The sequence below is a fragment of the Silene latifolia genome, chromosome 4, assembly GCF_048544455.1.
Source record: "Silene latifolia isolate original U9 population chromosome 4, ASM4854445v1, whole genome shotgun sequence".
NCBI classification, from domain to species: Eukaryota; Viridiplantae; Streptophyta; class Magnoliopsida; order Caryophyllales; family Caryophyllaceae; genus Silene; species Silene latifolia.
The window spans coordinates 44,837,532-44,856,607 of record NC_133529.1 but is presented as its reverse complement, the minus strand read 5'-3'; the positions used below and the strand labels follow the sequence as shown (position 1 = coordinate 44,856,607).

Here is a 19,076-nt window from a genome sequence, read left to right as displayed (position 1 = left end):
ATTTAGAAGTCGCGCAATTGAGATGGTTGAAAAAGCGCGATGCACTGCTTGACTATAAACGTGTTTACTGGCAACAAAAAGCTCGTATAAACAAAGCTAATTTTGGAGATAATAATACCAAGTTTTTTCAAACTCATGCCACGATTAGACGTAGTAGAAATGGCATTAAACAGTTTATAAATAAGAATGGTGCTTGTATTACTGATCAAAACCTTATTAAGCAAGAAATATCCGATGAGTTTAAACTTAGGTTTGCGAAAAATCATCTTTGTAATTTCGACAAGAATGAGGATTTTAAGTCTGTTTGTGGTTTAATTACAGACGAAGATAACAATTTTCTTACAGGTAATATTAGTAGGGAAGAGGTTAAACAAACTGTGTTTAGTTTAGCCGCAGATAAATGCCCAGGTCCCGATGGATTTCCTGCAGAGTTTTTTCAAAAATACTGGGATATTGTAGGAAATTCTGTCACTAAAGCAGTTTTAGCATTTTTTCATTCTGAGAAATTATTAAAAGAAATAAATCATACTTTCATAGCATTGATTCCTAAAATTGAAAATCCTCAAACTGCAAACCATTTTCGCCCGATTAGTCTTTGTTCAACAATTTATAAAATTATTGCAAAAATCTTGACTAATCGTCTTGAATCTTTGCATAAGATTATACACCCGTTTCAAGGTGCTTTTACACCCAATCGCTTCATTCAAGATAATATTCTTTTAGCACATGAGATTTTCAACTCGTTTAAACGTAAAAAAGGCAAAGGAGGTTGGATTGCAATCAAACTTGATATGGAGAAAGCATATGACAGACTAGAATGGAATTTTATCGAGGAAACTTTTAAGCAAATGGGTTTTAATGCTAAGTGGATTTCATGGATTATGGCATGTATAAACACTGTTTCTTACTCAGTGTTAGTAAATGGAACACCGGGAGACGTTTTTAAACCCACTCGAGGTATTTAGTAGTATAGCATAAGTAAGGGTCGAACCCAAGAGAAGGTCTAACAACTAAAACTTGAATAGTAAACTATTTAAGACACTAAGTGAGACTCTATTACTAATTTAGGCCTTAATGATAATTTAAACTCAACAAAAAGAGCTAATCACAAACAATGGTATTAACAATGTTCAACTAGTAGGAAACATAGATGGAAAAGGCATGGGTTTGGAGACAAACATGAAAATTGAATAAAAATGGAGACTTTGCTATTGTGGCAATACTACAAACACTTAATAGGCACAAAGTAATAATGAGAAAGAACTTGATGTAATCTCTTCTTAGTCACCAACAAATGGCAAAGCTTAACTCTTTTTACTCTCATAAGGTTATCCACCCAATACTACAATATCAAGATATTAGCATACACAAATTAAATCATCCATGTATCCTCTTTAAGCTTAGTCAATCATTCATTAAACCATGAAAGACAACTATACATGAGCATTAAGAATCTTTGCCAAGATATTCAAGCTAGGATCAATTCTCACCAGATTAAATCATACAAATGAGAAAAAGACATAAACTTTCCTACTTGTTATATGAATCCTTTAAATCAAATCAACACACAACAAGATTGCTTCAAACAATCCTAGATAAATTAAATCATTTCTCTATAATTTGCAATAGTCAAGTAAATAAGATGCAAGGATGATCAAACCACACAATTATTTACTCAACATAAGAATTAAACCCAAGGAAAGAGTATTAGATAACTTTGAAAGAGATTAGAGAGTCTTACAATACCAAAGTTGATGACTTTGAAAGAAATTACACCAAGTAAAGAAAGATTATCCTTCCATAGTTTGCTTACAACCCATAAAATGAAGAAAGATTAACATGAACTAAGGAAAGATTAAGTTTTAATTATTACAAGATTAAAGCCAAGCATGAGATATTAATGGTAAGGAGGCGGTTTTTAGATCTCCAAACATGTAGGTATTTATACCCTTGAGCCTCCCTTTTAGGTCACAAACAAATGGGCTTTCGGAAATAGGAAAAAAGGAAAACCCGTCGTAATGATCAGGGGAAAACCGCAGGCTCCGGTGTGGGCCGCAGGCTCCGGTTTCAGCCTGCACCACAATCTCGCGAAAGCCATATCTCCCTCGTTTCTTGGTCACATAAAGCATGGAACCTACCGTTGGAAAGCTAAGATCACAAGCTTTAACCTCCACTTAGCCTTGCGTCGATACGAGGTCTGGAACTCGAGATATACTCGTTTGAAGTTGACCCTTGTGAAACCGAGTTTTCAATTTTTCATTTTGGCTTTTGTTTGTCTATGTCAAGGCATCAAATCTTCCATTAACTTACTTTTCTTGACTTTGAACTTATTCCCTTGGCTTACCTTTTTCTCTCCTTCTTCACCTTGGTTGACCGTGGCTCGAGTTTGACTTGTGAGTCGTCTTGTACAAAATGATCCATTCATCTCAACTTACTAATATGAAGTACTTGAATTACCTTGAGATGTAAATACCAACAACAAGTTCAAATGATCCAAATTACAACCAAAGTGGATTCACCGGAAAATACAATGATTAACACTCAAAACCGGCTTTGTGACAAGTTTATTCAACTAAAATTACCTAATTAGGCCGACACTATTTGACTCTATAAGTTATTTTCTGAAACAAAATAATCACTGTATCTATACTTCTATGACTTCTATCCACACGAGTCTGTAGTTTCTAAAAAGTGTCAGATAGACTCAAGGTTCTAGATTTTGACTCCATCGAAAACCTAAATCCAATTGTCCAAAATTTATTATTATTATTATTATTATTATTATTATTATTATTATTATTATTATTATTATTATTATTATTATTATTATTAGGGTTTTTTTGTCAAAAGCTACCTAAGATTTGTCTCATTTGCAAATATAGTACCTATCATTTTATTTTTTGCAAGACACTACCTTTAATTTTTAAATTTTGTTGAAAACTACCAAAATTCATTTTCCGGCCAAATCTTGGTCAAACTTTGGCATTGACTTTGTTTACTCCTTTTATCACGTGGGAACTGTCTTTTTTTACCCTTTCATTCTTTTTTCCCTTGAAAAAATTCAACACCCTCTCTTCCCTCATCTTTCTTGCCTTGATTTAACCCTTTCTCTTTCTCTCTCTTCTAATTCACAGCCATCTTCTTCTCCTACCCCGCCAATTATCTTTCTTCTTATCTCCTCCATCTCCACTTCTGGTTTTGCCCAATGTCAAGTACCTTAATAAGATCAACGAAACCTAGACTAGAAGAAAGGTATGCAAATGTGGCATCCATGTTGCACTTAAAACATCTTGAAGTTTCGTGTGATGAGAAAAGTTAATCAACTTAAGCAAGGAGTTAAGGAGAAGATGCATTTGAAGGAGCTTGAAATGAAATGTGATGAGATGAAGATTTGCATTGGAGATGTTGAGGTCATAGAAGAAGAAAGCTAAGATATTCATAGGATTGGTGTTTTCAATAATGTTTGCTATGTATTTCAATGTTGGCTAATGTAGACTTCAAATACATGTTATATTAGGTTATTTTGACATGAAATGCAATGTAATGTACTCAAATACCGGTTCTTTTTAATTGCATTGATTACATTTTGTCATTACAAAATAGTGGATGGGGGATTACAATAAAATTCGCCAATCCTAAATAAGTGAAGGATGAATGAGTAATGGTTGGAAAAGTATATCAGGTAAAGGTAAAAGAGGAGAAAGGGAAATAGGCATGAGGACTATGGTAAAAGAGGAATGAGGGAAAAAAAATGAGAACATAAGAGAGTTCCCACGTGAAAATTGGAGTAAATAAGGTCAATGCCGGTGTTTGACCAAAATTTGGCCCGAAAATAGGTTTTGGTAGTTTTCAACAAAATTTAAAATATGAAAGGTACTGTCTTGCAAAACATAAAATGATAGGTAGTGTATTTGCAAGTGAGACAAATCTTAGGTAGCTTTTGACAAAAAACCCTTATTATTATTATTATTATTATTATTATTATTATTATTATTATTATTATTATTATTATTATTATTATTTTATTATTTTTTAAAAAAAAAAAATAAACCGCAAACTTTTATTAACCAATCAAAAGTTTACAATAAATTAGTGGGCAGCCGAGATACAATCTGGGCCCCCACTCCCTTAGCGATAACAAAGTTAAGTCTAGTAAAAATCTAAGCGGCCGCGCGAGCCCCTGCATCCTGAGAAACAGAGAATTTATGGATCCGCTTGAGCAAAGCCACAACATCCAGCTCTCCTAGCGAAGAAAAAAAACAAGGGTAGGAAACCATAACCAGCCGTCGTGCACAAATCCCGGTACTTGGCACACTTTCGCTGAGCAGCATCGGCAACAACCCGACCCGGCACAAAATCGGATAACTCAGTCTGAGACAAGGGGAAGACCCCGTCATATCGACACACACATCACGCCCCCTGTCCCATGAATAAAGAAGTAGATCCGTCGGACGAAGGGAGCAACCATGCCCATCAACCAAACCGATATCAACCTCCCTACCAGAAGAGATCCCCGACCTATAGCAGATCTCCAATAAGGTGTCGCAAACGAGGTTATGCCGATGCTTAACGCCCACAATACCTGCACATGACACAACATGATCGCCATAAACATCACCATCAAAAACCCGAGAACAAGCATGTCAGGGCCTAGACACCGTGAACAACGGGACGCCGAGTCGATAGCTAAACACACTATGATAGGTCCTCCCATTCATAGTCTGCCCCAACCCAGAAATAAGAATCGCACGCAACCAATCAGAAGAGTGAGCCCCCTGCTAAGACTTCCACAATGCAACCTAACGCGGAGTCAAAGAGAAAACAGAGTCCGAAGTAGCGGCAACCTTCGCGAAAAATATATCTGCCAATTTTTTCATAAGTTTAGGGGCAGCGATTTCACTAGGATCGCGTAGAAGATCAGAACCTGTAACCTCATTAAAATTACGCAGGGCATCATCAAAAGTAGGGCCAGTAACAAAGATACTAGAAGGACGTAGAAGCTTAGCCTGCAACTCAGCAGACTACAAACGGGATGCCAGAAAAGCATAGTGCATGACATCCCCAGCCGCATAAATCCCAAGCCCACCAAAATGAAAAGGAAAGGTGGCAAGCCGCCACTACTATTCCCCAAAACCAGGCCCAGACGCAGTGACAATAGGTTCCAAGCTAGAACGAAGTGCCACATCAAAAGAAAGTTGGGCTGACCCAAAGACACGTGGTGAACAAGTATGCAGGGCAAAGTAGAGTTTAGAAATACCAGTACATGCCCTAAGCAGAAGCAACTCACGCTGTGGATCATCAATCCTTGCGACAGAATCCATAAGCTCGATGGTTCTAGTCACTCTCGTCGCCACAAGATCGCTGCCGAAAACAGGACACGTACTGACAGGACCACCCAGAACAGTGACACCATGTAAATTGCCGAGCAATAGAGTGGGGAAAGACACCAGGAAGCCGACTCCTGAAATCCTCCGTAGGCCAAAGACCTTGGTCTTACCAACATTAAGATGGAGGCCAAATTGAGGACCATCTTCCATAATCATATTCAAGACATTTTCCACAACCAAAGTGTCCCCAACAATAGTGTCATCATTCAAGTACCAAGCCTGCAAACTCAGGTCAAAGGAGTCCCTGATCTAGAACAATAAAGGATGCAACACCAAAGCAAATAGCAAAGGGCCCAACGGACCCTACTGAACCCCCTAACAAGACCATAAGTTATACTCTCCATAATACAGCCGGGCAGGACTAGAGTAACAAAACTCAACCCAACGGCATATGACCGGGCAGTGACGATGAACCACCTGAAGCATGGTTCCGCGATCAACTAAGTTGAACGCATTATGGAGGTCGATCAGCAACATAGAAAAACCCTCCTCACCACCACGCGCCTCAACAAACCGATTCAAGGCATGCAGAATAGCCTCTCCTCCACCGGATACCCCGACCCCAAACTGAAGACCAGCAAAATAACCAAGTAAAGACGGGACAACCAAGAAAGCACCGACCTTAGAGACAAAGCGTCTCCAAATGGTGCCAACAGAAATAGGACGTATACCGCCACTCAGTTTAACAAGCGGCCTGAGCGTAGCACTAGCTATGTACTCACCCAGAGTCGGCAGACACCGGCCCTCAAGGAAAAGATTAACCACTCGAGTAATAGAGGCGGTAAAATCATCAGAAATAGCCACAACAGCTCCACTCAAACAATCCATAAGGTGTTGGGCACGAAAACCATCCCGTCCACAAGAAGTGCCACACGGGAAACTCCGAATCATATCCAACACAACAGCCGGAGAGGCAACGAGGGGATGATGATCAACAGGCAAATGGGGCAAAGAGGGAGATGGGGTGACGTGGTGCTTATCCTGCAGAGCCACAAGGGCGGCGTCAGAATAAGGGGCAATACCTGATGAAGAAAGCGCCCGCACATCAGCATTATAATGACCATCATAAATCTTCCTCTGACACTGCCGATGTAACACTCCCGTACACCAAGGTGCCTTACCAAGGACCACCCTAGTGTATGAAGGAGTTACCATCTCGGTTGCCCGAGGTAGTAGATCAAATAAACAATAAAAGAACATTTACTAAATAGTTTAAGTCTTTACAACGTAGAACAGCGTGGCAAGATACAACGTGAATAACTATAAAGACTGCTAAGGATGAGTGTCGGTGACATCTACTCCAGTAGCGTGGTGACTCGATTCCCTTCCAAGCCCCGCAAGCATCAAGACCAACTGCACCTGCTAAACCAACTTCTCACCATCCCCGAATGGATCACCATAGTTTTGAAAACACAACACGGGTCAGTTTACTGCATAACAAGATAAGACAAGTACGATAAGATAAATGACTGATAATCATCCACCTCCAACTCCCAATCACATCATATAACTGACTACACACTAAAGTGCGTAGCCCTGCCAGTGGCGGACCGCAGCCTTGTCCACCAAATCCACGCTCATCAATGAGCGATAACCCTGTTCATTAATGTGCACATCCCTTCGTGTGGCGGGTTCCACAGAGGGCGAAACTAGGGCGTAAAGCCACTCCCGCAAGTGACTCCACTCAGTCGAGGACGCACCTCGCGAACATCATCATCAACCATCTCAACACCAACACCAAACTTCAATCCAACAACAGCAGTCAATCACAATATCAATCGTCCAACAATCGCAATACATATCTTAAATCAATTAAACAGTAAACCGAGTTGGGAAACCCTACCTTATCGCTAATCCAAGAAAATGCATCCAACAATTAGCCAGGCAAGACTCCGAAATTAATCCTACAAATAGTAACCAAATCCTATTACTAGACTACTCCCAAAAACCTACTGAAGGACAACAACGAAACAACACTTACATTGAGACGCGGACTGAAGACGGCGACGATGACACCCTGACTCGAAGACTCTTAGCGTGCATCATTCCCCCTTCTTGGTTTAGTGTCTAGGCTAGGTGAAAGAGTGTAGAGAGGTGGTGATAGGTGAGAGAGTGTGACATATATTAGGTTTAGAGAGATAGGGAACCGTCAAAAATGAAATAAGGTTTACAAACTTGCGTTTTATAATAACGCGTCAACAACGGCGATACTCGGCCGAATGTTACCACTACTCGGCCGAGTAGTTCCTACTAGGTCGAGTAAATAGACACATGTCTCCTTTAACCTCTCTCATATCCCCTCCTACGACCTTCTTTGGTCAAACGGTTGGTCAAGGGGTCCTTAAACAGGGCGGGTATTACAGTCTTCCCTCCTTAAAAAGGAACTTCGTCCCCGAAGCTCATCCCATACTACCCAAACACAACGACAACGCACCTAAGAAAAGACCTATCGCTTCACAACAAGGAACGCCACCCAAGGTTTAAGATACAGAAGACACCTATGAAGTTAAGTTTTTAAACATCCTTGACAAGGCTTCGACGACCACAAAGCATCACCATACCGCTACTGCGCACAACTACCCAGTTATTTACGTAACAAAGTTAAATTCAAATGTACACGTTACATAAGTTAAGTTTGTGACGACTCATAACTCATAACTTAAAAGTTAAATAAAGATAAAGCATAAAAGAACTTTGGTCAACTCGTTAGAACTTTTATCTTTTACCGCGTTGTTATCTACCCGTCTAAAAAGGAACCTTGTCCCCGAAGTTCATTCTACCCATCCACCAGACTTATACATATGCAAAATGACAACAATCATGGAACATATATTCTATCACTGGACAAGTACGACACGTCCATAACGTATGTAAACAACCACTTTATATATGCAATTCAAAGAGACAAGAGACGCAACATAAATAGAGATATGCGAGTAGTATGATGATATCACTGCTCCGCGATCAACACTGACTACCGTTAACGCCCATATACCACATCTCATATTACTATTACCGTCGCACCTCAAATTTCAATCATATATCGTGATCATATATACAAGGAGCATCTCATAAAGTCCGAACACACTACTATAATATTGAAGCATACACGTGTCAAAACAGTTACCCATTTAAGTCCATAACAATTTCAAATAACGAAGGGTGTATTATCCGGGTGCTCGGCCGAGTATCATAGAGTACTTGGTCGAGTAAGCAATACTTGGAGTATTGACATACTCGGTCGAGTTTTCCAGGTCAGAATGGAAATTTCCACATAGAAAACACACACACACACACACACCAAAGGTTATACTTGCAAACAGTGATATACTCTATCGCCGACTCAAAGTTTCTATCTAAAAGTCTCAAATGTAGTACGTGAAAACAAGTAGCGGCCTTATGGCCAGTTACAATCATCCAAAATAAAAGAGTACGACTAAGTATAGCAAATATCCAGCAACAAACCGAGAAACAAATTCAGAAATACAACGGAAATCATATATCGGCACCCTCCTCCATCTTCTCACCGCCTCCGGTGCCTGATGTATCTGCTCCAGATGTACCTTGTCCTTGAAATGCTCCAGCTGAGTTGCCTCCACCGCCTAGCTGACTGCCATAGTTGGCTCCCCATGGCCCCGCGAGGTAGCCAAACTCGGTCTCCTCTGCTGGTCTCCAAAAGCTAGGGTCAACTCCGTAACTATGGAAGACTCCTGTGTCAATCCCGGGTTCTCTCCACCAAACCGGTTGTGCTAACCCTGTCCCTATACCTTGGTTGTAGGCCATCTCGTGCATGTTATGGAGTACCAAGGTAGTGGAGATCCGCTCAGTCAGGTCACTAACCTGCATCCTGGGGTCGTAGACGGTAGGGTAGGGCGAGTACTATGATGGGTAAAAGCTTGGTGTAGAGAAAGAAGGCTCAGTCTCAATCTCGTCCACCCTAGATGCCCTCCCTCTACGACGCTTACGTGGCGGGGGAGCGACCGGCTGCTTCTCCGTCACTGTGACAGGCTCGGGTAGGTCTCAAAGGATGGTGGGGTCGATAGGGTAAAACTGAGGCTCATGTATAGGCTCACCACTCCTCGGGTCGTACTCAGCCAAATGGTCAATCACGGGTAGGCGTTGGGGCTCGGGGAGCACCATCCACATGGATCCTCTCACTCTCCACGCATACGACCCATCCTCTAACTTCCTAAGCCACCTGATATGACACTAATACCTCTCATCCATCATAGGGACGGCCTCAAACAACTCAGTACCCGACGCAGGTGGAGCCTCAAAGTCAGTCAGCCTCTGAGCCAAGCGGGTCGCTATAGCCCCACACGAAATGTGACGGTTCGAAGACAGTGCCATATGGTCCAAACTAGAGCATACGACCCCGGGAGCACTATAGTAAAAAGGCTTCCTCCGACGAAGGTTAAGGTAGGACATCAACAACATGACCTTATGAGAGTTCAGCTTACTCACATCATCCCTCGCGAACAAAAAGCAAGTCATCATCCTAAGAAACATACGGAGGGACACATGCTGAACGTCATTGATAAACATGGCACTCGCACTAGGAACGGGTTGGTCGGTCATGTAAGGTAGGTAGTGGGGTGCCCCACTGTTCTTCGCTATATCACTAATGTATCCCTCTTCCTCCGCCTCTAGGCTAAGGTGGCCGACAAACTCATCAAGGGTTAGGTCCTGATCCTCATTCATGAGGCGGAAAGAAACGGTTTTCCCCTTCACATCATACACAAAGGAGCTCAAAAACTCCAGGGTCAGATACGGGTAGGACTTCTTGCGTAGGTGATAGAGTCCCTCAATCCCCAAAATCTCAAAGATGTGTACTATACCCCCTTTAACCCCCAAAGTCTCCAAGATGTCTGGATTCACACAACGTGTCGATCTCATGGTCCGACCCATCAAGGCCACAAAAGCATTTTGCTGCTTAAAGTCAGAGAAAATTACCGATGGATATTCTTCCACCGGAGAAACAACGGGTTCTTGGCTAGATTAACCCGTTTCCAATTGCACATTGGCGCGAGTCCGCTTCTTAGCTAGAGCTTTTGCTTTCGGCATGCTGCAAGAAGATGAATTTCAACAAGGATATTTCCAGAAATTTGCCATAGTACGGGCTGTTTTTCGAATTATACACTTTTAAGACGAAGTTTTAAGACGGATTTTTCTCGCAAAATACAAATCATACTAACCAAAAGGAGCATTTTTATCATCAACTAACTCTTAAGGAACATCCTAAGGCAGTCTAAGGGACCAAAAATAAAACTTGAAGCAAACCCTAGAATTTATTTTGCAATACAAGATGGGCGATTTCAAGCATAAAACCGTTTTAGAGTATACATAGGCGGTGTTTAAGAGCAATTAGGACTCAAAATATCAAAGTAGAAGCACATAACTTGGTTTACAAGAGTTAAAGGTTCGAAATTTTGAACAAATTCTACCATAAATTGGAAGCAAGATTGAAATGATTGATTGAATACTTTACCTTGATTGGGGTTTTGAACAAGCAAGAAGGAGTCCAAAAGCAATAACTGCCAAGAATCACCCAACTGTTTTGAGAGAGAAGGAATTTTGAAGAGTTTTGAGGAAGAGAAGAAGTAATGAGGCGGAAATAAGGTGAATAGAAGAGTTATAGGGTTTTTGAAATAAACCGAGCTGGGCCGCGATAAACGGGTACTCGATCGAGTATCCGGTTTACTCAGCCTAGTATGGCTTACTCGGTCGAGTATTTGGTCTGCTCGGTCGAGTATCCAGAGATCAGTAGCACGTATAATCTGTCATTCTGGATACTTGGTCGAGTGCCTATTTACTCGGTCGAGTATAAACTCTACTCGTCCGAGTTCAACAAAACAGGAACGGAGTTTCAAGTTATCGAGAGTTTTTTCTGCAAAACAAATAATGACGTTCGGAGTTTCACATAATCGAGCTCGTCACCGTTAGACCCTAATTCTATCACAACAAAGCACATCACGAATCATAAATGTCATTAAGATATCTACGAGCGACACATGTTTCTTGCACATAACCGTAGTAAACAATTCATGCCACAACGAATACCCACAACCAATCTTGACTATTTAATAGATATGATCGAGCTATGATCTTACATCGACATAACTTATCATGCAACTCTATACACACTCGACACCTCATTACCCTTTGGAATGAGTTCTATCATATTCAACTACGCAATTTCCTTATCATATATCACCATGCTCAAATTATGCAATCCTCTTATCATTTCATCCAACAAATTCACGAGATTCATCATCCACAATTATCACACCCATAGTTTTAAACACATCGCGGTTCTCACATTACCATACAAGCTGCTACAAACATGCACATTTGACACACACACTAGACACAAAACCACCCTATACATCTACCCTTCCACGGTGGTTGGCTTAAGTATGATTGGGGCCGGGGTTCTGAGATGAGGGCGCCTTCTCACCCAAAACCGACATAAGGGGCTCCCGACACACATACACCAGGTTCATTTTAATTGGACGCCCTATATTTATTCGGTTCATTGGTTTAGCTTCTAAAATCGTCGCTCTGATACCACTTTGTAACACCCTCATACACCAAGGTGCCTTACCAAGGACCACCCAAGTGTATGAAGGTGTTACCATCTCGGTTGCCCGAGGTAGTAGATCAAATAAACAATAAAAGAACATTTACTAAATATTTTAAGTCTTTACAACGTAGAACACTGTGGCAAGATACAAAGTGAATAACTATAAAGACTACTAAGCATAAGTGTCGGTGACATCTACTCCGGTAGCGTGGTGACTCGATTCCCTTCCAAGCCCCGCAAGCATCAAGACCAACTGCACCTGCTAAACCAACTGCTCACCATCCCCGAATGGATCACCACAGTTTTGAAAACACAACACGGGGTGAGTTTACTGCATAACAAGATAAGACAAGTATGATAAGATAAACAACTGATCATCATCCACCTCCAACTCCCAATCACATCATGTAACTGACTACACACTAAAGTGTGTAGCCCTGCCAGGGGGGACCGCAGCCTTGTCCACCAAATCCCCGCTCATCAATGAGCGATAACCCTGTTCATTAATGTGCACATACCTTCCTGTGGCGGGTTCCACATAGGGCAAAACTAGGGCGTGAAGCCACTCCCGCAAGTGACTCCACTAAGCCAAGGACGCACCTCGCGAACATCATCATCAACCACCTCAACACCAACACCAAACTCCAATCCAACAACAGCAGTCAATCACAATATCAATCGTCCAACAATCACAACACATATCTTAAATCAATTAAACAGTAAACCGAGTAGGGAAACCCTACCTTCCGCTAATCCATGAAAATACATCTAACAATTAGCGAGGCAAGACTCCGAAATGAATCCTACAAATAGTAACCACATCCTATTACTAGAATACTCGCAAAAACCTATTGAAGGACAACAACGAAACAACACTTACCTTGAGACGCGGACCGAAGACGCCGACGACGACACCCCAACTCGAAGACTCCAAGCGTGCATCATTCCCCCTTCTTGGTTTAGTGTCTAGGCTAGGTGAAAGATTGTAGAGAGGTGGTGATAGGTGAGAGAGAGTGACATATATTAGGGTTAGAGAGATAGGAAACTGTCGAAAATGAAATAAGGTTTACAAACTTGCGTTTTATAATAACGCGTCAACAGCGGTGATACTCGGTCGAGTACTTTCATACTCGGCCGAGTAAGTCATACTAGGTCGAGTGTTACCACTACTTGGCCGAGTGGTCCCTACTAGGTCGAGTAAACAGATACATGTGTCCTTTATCCTCTCTCTTATCCCCTCGTACGGCCTTCTCTGGTCAAAGGGTCGGTCAAGGAGTCCTTAAACAGAGCGGGTATTACAGCCGAAGGTTAAGCTCGCTCAAATCAAGATCCTCCTCCACATGAAAGGAAGGGGGAACCTCATCCAAAGTTGCCTGTAAGAGCTGCAAACTTCCACCAGGCACACTCCAAGCAAAAATAGCACTTGTAATACTCTCCTCCTGGCGCTGACGTCTGATACCGGTCCTAAACTCAAGATTACTCCTCGGGGAAAAGGTCTTAAGTATACAAAGGGGCCACACAATCAAACGAATCCAACAGGAGAGGTCACCAGGAGGGCCACCCACATCATCCAAAGCCCCTTTTAAAATCCGAGCAAACCCAAGGCGACACTTAGGAGGGATAGACTTCACAGTGCGTAACCCCAAAGAAAGCAAACGATCAAGCAAAGAGATGGTCCAACCAACTGGCTCAACCCCAACATCAGACGAGATAACCGACGGAGACGGAACAGTAGGTCAGGGAATACCAGAAATTAAAAAACGGACAAGGCCATCATCACAAATTGGAGGCGCCGCAATGTCGTCTTGACTATGCCGAAACCTCTTAGGAAAGGTATGGGTTCTAAGGAACACGCCACATAACCAAACCCCTCATCCGGTGTAAAGTAATCTCAGCATTAGAATAAATAGTCAAACTATGAGAAAGAGTTTGACGTGTAAGTACCATAGCTTCACCACGGCAGTGTCGATCCTGCAAGTGTCATAGCATGGCAGTTTTAACAAGACCCCTACCACCATTATCCAGACACCCATGAAGACCAAAAAAAGGACAATGATACCTTACCAAGTCGGGCATGACACAAAGATATCAAAGCTATCAAAATGTTCGATGAAGCAGGCAAAGTATTAGCTGCACAAGCACGGACCCACGCAAAAGACACAACGGACCCACGCAAAAAGACACCCAGCCAAAAAAGGGACGCAATGCTGCAAAATCAGAAAGCAACCAAGCCAACACCACCAAAGTGACGACAACAATGGTACTTGCCAGAGGCAGTGACAGCCCGGCGAGAATCACCGGCCAACACACAGCAGCCACACAATCAAGACAACAGAGCAACAAACCCGCAGCAAAGACCCACAGTAGAAAAGAAATAAAAAAATAAAAAAAAAATAAACAATCCCGCTGGAAAGGCAAGCAACAGCTCACCGGCGATGACAGCGAAGGTCTCCTGCCGGCAGGGACCTCACTCCGATGAGAGCCAAGGAATAAACCACAAACACACCTAACCCACGCAGGAAAGCCGAAATCCCGAAAACCCAAAAACCCGATGATCGCAACCGTGAACAACCACGCACATAGCAAAGCAACCGAGGAATCCGGCGAGAACCGGTTGTTAAGGAAACTAAAGCCCTAAAAAGAACCACGCACACATCCCATGCGGAAGATTCGAAAACCCGAAACCGCAATCTCCAAAAACAACAACGCAAACAACTGACGATGACTGCCGGCGGGAAACGTTGTCGACGCAAGGAAAAAGGCGACTTGGACAAACGGAACCCTAAAGACGACAGCAAAAGACGAGCCCAGAAGACGAACCCTAAAAAAACCGAAAAAGGCGACGAAACAGAAAAACGACACACCCTAGGCACGCAAGACGGCGACGAGAGGTCTAAGGTCGTCGTGTAGTGGTGGCCGTACCCGAACAGCAGCCGACGGCAGCAAACCGAACAGCCGTTTCAAATCGCGTTCAAATCGTCCCTCTCTCTCTACTACTACTACTACTACTACTACTACTACCACCACCACCACCACCACCTCCACCACTATTACTACTACTACTATTATTATTATTATTATTTATTGTTATTTATTATTATTATTATTATTATTATTATTATTTATTATTATTATTATTATTATTATTATTATTATTATTATTATTATTATTATTATTATTATTATTATTATTATTATTATTATTATTATTATTATTGATGTTGATTTTCGCAGTACGCATTTTACTCATTGTAGTACATGTTGGAATAATGGCTCAAAAAGTTCTTTGTCCCACATTGAAAAAAACCTAGCTAAGATGTTTTCTCGTCCCACGAGGAAAAAATAAAACAAGTTTTATGGATTTATAATGTTCCTCTCTACCTTCTTGTTTGAACTTGTGATTAAACCTTTGGTGGAGGTTGATAAGTTCAGGTTGGGCCACACACGCCCGCGCGCCTCGCCTTGTCGGGCCGGGCTCGGGCTCGGGCTCTGGCCTCTGGCCTCTGGCCTCTGGGCAGAGCACTTGCGGTGTGAGCCATCGACTCCTTTTATTTTTTGGAACATTATTTTTCAGTTTTCAAAGGTTCAATTTCCGAGACTGATTGGTGCAGTCTACGGAATTGACTGTTGCGGTCTTCCAAACTAATTTTTGTTAAATCTTATGTTTTATATTTCCTAAACATAATTTCGACAAATCTTATGCTTTATCTCCCCTATATAAACAGCCATTTCCTCTCAGTTTGTCATAGACAATTACACTTCTATTTTTCTTCTCATATTCTTTGTTACAAACTTTCCTTGAGGTTTTCTGGCAATGTTCTTGGCGGCTCTCATCTGCGTCTTTGCCTACACCAAAGTTGCAGTGGTTGTGTTAATCATGGGGGTCGAGTGCCTTTGAGGCCGTGTTTAGTACGGGGCATTTTTGACTTTAGGACAGTGGCTTTTCGTCACGTCACAACCTTTCCTTTCTCCAGATAAGATCATTCCTTTATATTTACAGTACTTGCATAACAATCTAAAGTCAAAAAATTCTTTTATCACGTTTACAGTATGACTGGTGGTATTCCCCTTTCGGTTGCATCTTTTTCTGCTCGTACACCTATCATTCCTGACATGTCTAAATTCAAGCTTTTCAACGGGAAAAATTGATGTGACTCATATTAGAGCACATTTAGTCCCCGAATTAACCTCGTTCATATGCTTTCTAGCACTTATTTGGGTCATTTACTATCTTTAGTTTCCCATTTTGCATATTCTTTGAGGTTTTGTCTCCTTGGTAGGAAAGGATTGCTAACCTTGCATTTATGAGGCGAAATAGAGCTAAATGGATCGCATCTAATGACCAAGCATCAAAGAGAAGACCGACACTAGAGGCCTAAGTAGATAAATAAAGTGAAATGGGTAATGATGAAAAGATCCTTGCATCCCCAACACGATCCTTGCGGATTGTTAAGGAGCTAAACAAGGGAACTACTCTGCCCAAGGATCCGAGCGTACCACGCTGCAAGGATCCGAGCGGCTTGATCCCAGGACGAGCGGACTGGAGTGCAAAGATCCGAGCGTCCCCTCCCTGATCCGAGCGGATCTCAAGACAGAACAGCCTGTGCCTCAGCACGGGACGAGCGGATCGTGGCAGGACTAGCAACAAGGATCCGCGCATGTCCCTCGGGAGTAGCATTTCCTCAAGTTTTCTTAGGGTCTTAATAGTCATTTGAGCCATTAGTAACCCTAATCCTTGTACCTAATCTTTAGTATAAATACCCCTTTGTACTACATAGATTAGCATCAACTCTTAATACTCTCTTAATCCAATCTTATGCTCTCTTAATTTAGTTGTAATACATTTCTCAATATTAATCACATCTTAATCTTTCCTTAATTTCTCTATTGTTCTTCCTTTTATTTGGGTAATTATAAGATTATTTGGGTTTATTTGGAGGATTGATAACCTTCCATCAATTATCAAGTACTTCTATTATTCTTTGCTTTATTATTTGGAATAATCATCTTCATAGGTATAATTCCTCTTTACCCTTGTTTAATTATTGTTAATCACTTTCATTTATTCATCATGTTTTGCTTTGTTAGTATGATTGACAACCTTATTAGCATGCTAAACTTGATCATAAGTGAGTAGTTCTTTAGCTAGGGTTAATGGGGAATTAGGGAAAACAAACATGGGGATTGATCTATGCTTAATCTAATATGTTTCCATAATTAATTTGCTTGCTTGTTGTGATTTCAACCTATGCACATGTTATGTTTGATGAAATGCGAGCCTATGAATCCTTGCATTTTTTTATCCATCCCTTATCTCTTCAATGAGGCTTGTAAGATATAAACCAACTCGAGCCTCATTAGACCATACATAGAGTTGAATAGGAAGGACTAAGTCGACTTGTAGGTGTTGTACAGTCTAGATGACTCAGCTCCGGGACCCAAACCTTCTTAGGGATTGTATGATATACACTAACTCGATCCCATCACAACAATAAGTGCTTGCATCTAATTGAGAACATGTTTGTATGATCAACTCCCATGACACCCTAGTGCTTTTAATAATTTGTTTACAAACCTCTTTAATTGCTTTGCCTTGTTTTCATTACTTTACTTTCATTTTGTTGATTAGTTTAGATTACACATCACCTCAACCCAAATTGTGACACCCTAAGACATAGCTATTTAAAATTGAGAATCCTACATCAATACCCGTCCCTTGGGATCCGACCTTTACTTACCTCTTTACTAAGAGTAGTTTGTGAAGTTATAAATATTGTTTTGGTTGGTAGCTTTTGACGACGAGTTTGAACCGGACCAAAAATGGCATTGTTGTCGGGGACGGTGTTAAATTTATTTGATTTTCATTAATTGTTTTTAGTTGTGTCTTTCTTTACCTTGGGGAAGTTAATCTCCCAAGGTTGTTCTAATTATTTTCAAGTTGTTTGATATTTTGCATGACTAGGAGATCACAAGGTAATTTATTACCTATTGATTTCGAGATTGAAAGAACCTTAACCAACAATAGAAGAGTTGCTATAGGTACTTCAAGAGTTGTAGGTATTGGAGAGATTGTGGACATACAACCAAATAACATTGAGTTCACCAACCTTTTTTGCAAGAGAAGGAGAGGATAACCCAATACAAAACCCAGCACAAAATCAACCCACAATGCCTAAATTTTCATCACATTCCGTACCAACCGAAGAGAACCTACCAAATGGTACTCCTATACCACCACATTTAACCGGTAATTTCATTGCAAAATCCGCATTCATACAACTAGTTTAGAGAAGTCAATTTGGAGGGATGCCTAGTGAAGACCCTCATTCACATATGGAGACTTTTTGTGACTATTGTGATGCAATTTCTCAAACCGGAGTTACTCAAGACCAAATCCGATGGGTATTGTTTCCTTTTTCTTTGATCGGTACCGCAAAGCAATGGTTGAAGAGCCTAGACAAGGCTGCCCTTGGTATTGATTCATGGAAGAAGCTAGCACTTGCTTTTTACAAGAAATTATATCCTCCGGAGAAGACTAATATGTTGAGAGCCCAAATCACCGGGTTCAAACAAAGGGATGAAGAATTATTGTATGAAGCATGGGAAAGATTTAAGGACACTTGTCGTTCTTGTCCACACCATGGGCTTAGCGAGTGGTTCCTTGTGCAATAATTTTGGAACGGTTTATATGAAGATTCCCGCAATGTTCTCAATATGGGATCCAATGGGATGTTTACCGAAGTTGATGACAATCAAACATGGGGCAAAATCGAAGAGATGGCGGTTCATAATTCCCAATATAGTAGGCCTCGAAAGGCCACTAGAGGAGGAAGGCATGAGGTAGATTCCATCACACAATTGGGTACTCAACTAAGTGCTCATATTGAAACCATCAATTTGAAGTTTGAGAAAGCCATTGCTAAGCTTGATGAAGCTTCCAAATCACCCAAACAACATGTTAATGCTATGGTGGCATCATCCTCAATTCCAAGTGGAGTATGTGAGAGTTGTGGAACTTTGGGACATGAGCAAAATGAATGTAAGGGAACAAATGCTGGGTGGTACATATTTGAATGATTTACTAATTCAAGTGATCTATATTAGAA

At 41.3% G+C, this 19,076-nt stretch overlaps 1 non-coding gene across 1 annotated transcript; it reads right to left on the bottom strand.

The window, feature by feature from the left end:
- Window positions 1–18,510: 18,510 nt before the first annotated feature.
- LOC141654003 (small nucleolar RNA R71) lies at window positions 18,511–18,617 on the bottom strand. The gene has a single exon (XR_012547586.1). It is a non-coding gene; the product is annotated as a small nucleolar RNA R71 (small nucleolar RNA).
- Between the last annotated feature and the right edge of the window lie 459 nt (window positions 18,618–19,076).